The sequence below is a fragment of the Perna viridis genome, chromosome 14 (genome assembly GCF_037379345.1).
Source record: "Perna viridis isolate PV_CMFRI_1.1 ecotype Kerala chromosome 14, ASM3737934v1, whole genome shotgun sequence".
Classification (NCBI taxonomy): domain Eukaryota; kingdom Metazoa; phylum Mollusca; class Bivalvia; order Mytilida; family Mytilidae; genus Perna; species Perna viridis.
Window position 1 is genome coordinate 2155344 of NC_142458.1, and position 6000 is coordinate 2161343.

Below are 6000 nucleotides of genomic sequence, written 5' to 3' on the forward strand. Positions count from 1 at the left end.
GAACTTGTTCTTTGATTTCAGATATAGAAAAAAACATTCCTTCATTTAAATCAGACCTGATTTTTGGTTGTGTTTATATACCACCAGAAAATTCGAAATATTCAAATGTTGAGGCTTTCGTTGAACTCGATAACGAATTGATTACTTTGTCAAGTTCTGAAAAAGTAATCGAGGAAACCAAGGTTATAGCGGTAATCAAAAGAATGTAATCCAGGGACAAAGACCAGACATGGAAAACAGACATACACAACAAAGAACATAAAGTAACTAAAATCATACATACAAAGTAACAAAAGTAAATGAGCAACTCGGACTCCACTAAAAACTGGGAGCATGGACCAGGTGCACCGGTAGGGTAAGCGTCCTTTGCTTTTATAGAAACACCCGCCGAGTTGCTCATAAAAAGTCAAGTCCGGGGTATACAAACGAGGGAAGGAAAACTATGACCCTTTGAATAAATCAGTTTTCATGGTGCTGATGGATACACCATTAAAAAATTATTTAACGTTAATGGGTGATTTCAATGCAAAAACTGGGTCATTATCTGATTTTGTAATACTTGATGAAACTGTTTTTTTAATCTGAATAATGATGAATATACACTAGAAGACTTGTATAACTTTGATAAATTAGCTGAATATAACGTTCCATTAGTAAGGGTGTCAAACTGTACATGTACTCCAAAAAATTACGGAAATACTCTTGGAAATTTGTAAAAAGAACAATTTATGTATTGCTAATTCTGGAGTCGGGTCGGTAATAAGACATGCAGAGATTCTAGTGTTGTTGATTATTTAATTATATCTTCTACTTTATTTCCACTTTTAATTGAATTTGATATTTAGGAGTTCATACCTTTGTATTCAGGATTTCACTGTATGATATTTTTATGTTTTGAAATCGAATTTCCTGGCAGCATTTCCTCAAATAATGTAGATATTTTACAGGCAAGTAAAGAACATACAGCAACATTAAACAAAGCTTTTGCTGATTTTCAACAAAAAGCGGTTGATGATCTTTGTAATACGTCAGAAAAAGATCCAAAAGAACTATGGAAATCTTAAATGATATAAATAAAACGAAAAAAGACGAAAAATCTAATATATCACTTAAAATATTATATGAGCACTTCACAAATTTGAATCAAGCTGATGACATAGAAAACGATGTTGACTTACAAAATAATATCGTAAAAGAAAACGTAAGTGAGGAAGCCGAAATCCATCTTAATAGCCCGATATCAGATTCGGAAGTTAGAAAAGTAGTTTCAAGTCTGAAAAATATGAAAGCTTTTGACAATGATAAAATATTGAATGAATACACAAAGTCTATTATTCTGATTTTTTTATTTCACATGCTGGGGTTACACAGAGTGAAAAAGTATCACCTTTTTCTATTTGCAGTGTTTTTTTTAATGACTTGGAGGTTTTCTTTGCTGGAAATAACGTGGATTGATGAATGATTTATCTGTTTTATGTAAAGAAAAAGTGCAACTATTTTGGAAGTTGTTTATTATATTGTATGCAGAAGATACTGCACCTTTGTCAGTGTAGCGAGTCGTCACATTCTGAGACGTTTGTATAATATTGATTTGTTATGACATGCATCATTAATTTGATCCTCTATCCTACATTATAACACTAAATGAATTGTCCCGTAGTACCATACATCGTGTACTAAGTCACAACCCTAGATTAATTCTACGAGGATGAATAATTCGGCCAGCGAAAGCTATATTTTTATATAGCCTAGCTGGCCGAGTGGTCTAGGGCGCTGGACTTTGTGCAGGCGATAATGCCATAGATGTCACAGCGGTACGATTTCGAGTCCCGCGGAGGGAACGTCCAAAAATTTGCATCGCAAATTTGACAGTTCTAACATCGTTGGGAATTTTTCAGATCTTTCCATTTATGTCATTATTTAACCCCTCGTTACCGCTCGGGATAAAACAATGTGACATAAATGGCCAACCCGTGGTCAAACAACGATAAAATGGAGACTCCGAGAGATTGATTATCTTAGATAAACTATGAAACTTAGACAAGCAAATGAATGGCATCAATATAGACATGATATGATAATTTAAAAAAGGTAAAGCTTCTTTAAATATATGATTTGGTAGTTTTAGACCAAAGACCTCTTGAGGTATTTATCTATCGAGTTGTCAGATTTGTATGACCCCGAATAATATCAAATTTTATTGATCATTTTTATCAAAATTTGCAGTATTACATTTTTTTGTAATTAATTGATTATTCCTTCTTTTTAACAATTGACATAATCCACCTTAATGTATTCAATTATTCAAGTTAAAGGACTAATTATGTAAGTTTATTAGCTTACATTACCTTAAGGTATTCAAAATCTATACCATCCATTTTCTTAGGCAAATCGTCGAAATTAAAGTATGATAAAGCAAACGTAACAAAACCTCTAGAGGCCAGCATGGCTGCTCGAAATTCGATCAGATTCCCGGAACTCCATACATATGGGTAATGCCTGGAAAAGGACCTATGGTAAAATAGTATTTGAATAATAAAAATTTTCCTCATTTAGTAACGAATTTCAAATTTTTATACCCGATCGTCAAAATTCTGGAATGAACATCTGATGTATAATGATGTCAATGCCATTCATTTTGTAAATATAATAAAGATTAAGAACAAACAGAAAAAAAATAATTCAAAAACCATTCTTTCGTGTTTTGTTTTGTGTTTACCCAAATAATTGTATTGAATAATTTCCATGTCCTTCATTTTGACTCGCCTTCTGGTATAAACAATGTTCCCGGGATTCTGTCATGTCTGATTTTGACCCTACTAAAATTTCCATGCAATAACCATCCTTTTATTTCTGTTGATATAACGGGTTCGATGTTAGATGAATGACAATTCTCCAATGCAACATAGTCCTTAAACACAGATATCTTAACGGTCTGTGGTGTAGTAACGCCAGTCTTTATATAACGCATTCTTCTGTTGTCCCTTGGAACCTGGACCATGCTGTGAAATAATCCCATTCTGTCAAATCCTGCATTCAATTTACCAATATAAGATATAATATGAACATTATGATATGATATAAAGGGTTACTCATAAATTTGGTAGACAATGGTTGTGCTCCATCTGGCATATTCTAAAATTACTTATATTTACAGACCCTTCCTGACAGAACCATGTTATTGTCCTTGTTTTAGTTGCGGTCGGAGTTCAGATGAAGCAATTCGTGATACAACAGTCCGTTATATGATCAAGTATAGTATATGATTTAAAAGAACCTGGAAAAGGGAATCATATTTTCTAAGAAAATAATATAATAACATTAGTATCAATGTTAAATGTATGTACACCAATTTTTATTATGAGATTTTTCAGATAGAAATATTTGTTTACTATGTTTTTGGATCTTCCTGTTACATTTGATTGCCATTTGCACGCTAAAGAGTTCTTTTTCTATCCAAAAGGCTTAACTAGTGTTCGGTGCGAACAAAATCCAAGAGTTATTTCCAATCTATTTTAAAGTTTCGAGGCTTTCTTTGTTATTTTTTATATTACTACTATTTAAAATTTAAACCAATATCATTTTTCAAGAAAACATAAGTACAACCGGTTGCGTGTGTGGGTGGTGGGTTAAAATGTATAAATTAACGAATATACAGTGTTTAAAATGGATAGAGAATAAATATTTTTGTGACTAAGTGAAACGTCTATTTACGTCTCTTTTCACAGGGCCATTGATCAAAATTCAAACATAGAAATGATTAAAAAGAGTAATCAAGGGAACCAAGATTATAGCGGAAATCAAAAGAATGATGTATTCCAGGGACAGTGACCATATATGGGAAACAGACAAACACAACGAAAGACATAAAGTAACTAAAATGATAAATACAAAGTAAAAAAGTAAATTAGCAATTCGGACTCCAACAAATCATATTCACGGTGCAGATGGATTCACAATAAAGGTCCACGAGTTCATGATGACGACTAAAAAACTTCTGTAGTGATGACTTCAAATTTATAGCAACAAAACTTTGGTCCAGAAGCCTAATTGTAAGTAGTCTAGTGCAATACAAAAAGTCTGCGTAGTTACGGCAAGCTCTGGCATAACGTATGAGTTGTGATCTTTACCATCGATCTCTAAGTGTTGGTAAAAATATGAGGCTACTTCACAGCGTCTGTTGTATCCTTTATCTCAAGTTCTTTGGGGTAGATGTGATGTATCAAATCCCTGAAAGTAGGATTGTTTAACGATAATACGTCATTTATATAGCGGAAACTGAGATTAAAGGATAGCTAAATGACATTCTTTCTTTCAGATTAGATCAGCTATCAAGTCAGCCTCGTAAAAGTGAAGGAATAGGCCAGCGAGGAGAGGAGCATCATTTATTCCCATAGGAATGCCGAACGTTTGTTGAAAAACGCGTCCACAACACAGGACAAATATATTTTCTATCCAAAATTCCAGCATTTTTTTTTTGTTTTTTTTTGTTTTTTTTTGTTTTTGTTGTTTTTTTTTTAGAAACAATGATACAACTTCAGGAGTAACAAGTGTTATGGTAGGACTGGAGACCCTCTTTGACAGCTGTGAGTATAGAAGTTAAAAGTTTTGAAAGAGGTTTTGTGGTACGCGTTGTAGATCCAGCTATGTAGTGTTGTTTGTATTGATCCTTGTGGAGTTTAGGAATCCAGTACATAGATGGTAGATAACAATCATCGTCTTTTGTAGATAGACCAAAACATGATAGCACAGGTTTATGATTTTCGACTATCTCTTCTTTGTACTGCTTAGTGTGGTAGCAGTACAAGTTTTAATAATGCTATTGTTTTCTACGTCTACTTCTGATACTTTCTTTTTTGGGCTTTGTTTGCTGATACGACAAACATACAAAACATTTATTGATTTCAAAAATGTCATTGAAGTCTTTATGCTAAAGTATCTTCCTAACGCTTAAAAAAAATAAGTAATGCCAACAAGGTATTTCTTTATTTAAAGAAGCTCTTACGAATTCTTTACTTTATTAAGCCTATTGAAGTGTGTAGGCCAAAAAAGTCGTGTTTCCTGCCACTGGACAGAAAAAAATAGGGTACATATAGATAGGTAGGGAAATTATTTTATGTTTCAAAACGTTTTACATTGAGTCAATGGGGAAGCAATCTAAACTTACACTTGTACGATGAGAACATAACTATTTTTGTAGATTTAAACTGGTCTGGAGCTGGTATGTCAGTAAACTTGGGTTTTCTTTATTTCTGCTGACAGAAAAATTCAGATATTTTTGAACTAATTGTCAGGTGTTCTAATTGTATTATATTTTTCCACAGGGGCCACAGGGAGGGTTGTAATCACGCCAAAGTACTCTAACCCCGCTGCATTTTTACGCCTGTCCTAAGTCAGGAATTTTTGGCCTTTGTATGTATTATTTTGTTTTCACTTTCAGTATTCTTTAATGTTGCTGTAGTATATAGGAGCAACTATTGCTCTGTACCTGTTCGTTGTTCTGGGACCAGCTTCAACCTAACCTGTGGCGTAAGGGTTTCCTCTTTACGTTCATTGATGACCCATAGGTGGCTTTGAGCTGATATTTCTTTTCATTTCGGTGGGGTTGTTGTCTCTTTGTCATAGTCACCACATCTTTTCTCTTTATATATTAAAACATTGCTTTAGCTAAAATGGCCATTAAATATTCTGGGTAGGCACGAAAAGACTAGGTTAGGAGGGGTAGCAGGAAACCGGCATATCATTTTCATTGATCTTAGAGTGATTTAATTTTACCTGTCTGCCTTAGAATTAAGCGGTCCTCCTTTGTCAGCCCTGTCCATACATGGTTTTACCCACATAGGTTTAGTTAATCCTTATGAATTTAAATGTACTTGAATTTAGGGAAGCTGGAATGACAAGGCAGATCGATTGTGCGGTCACACGTTGATAAGGTTTATATCTTTCAACAAGTCTAAACCAATTACATGTAATAAATTGTAGAAAACACATTAAAATTGA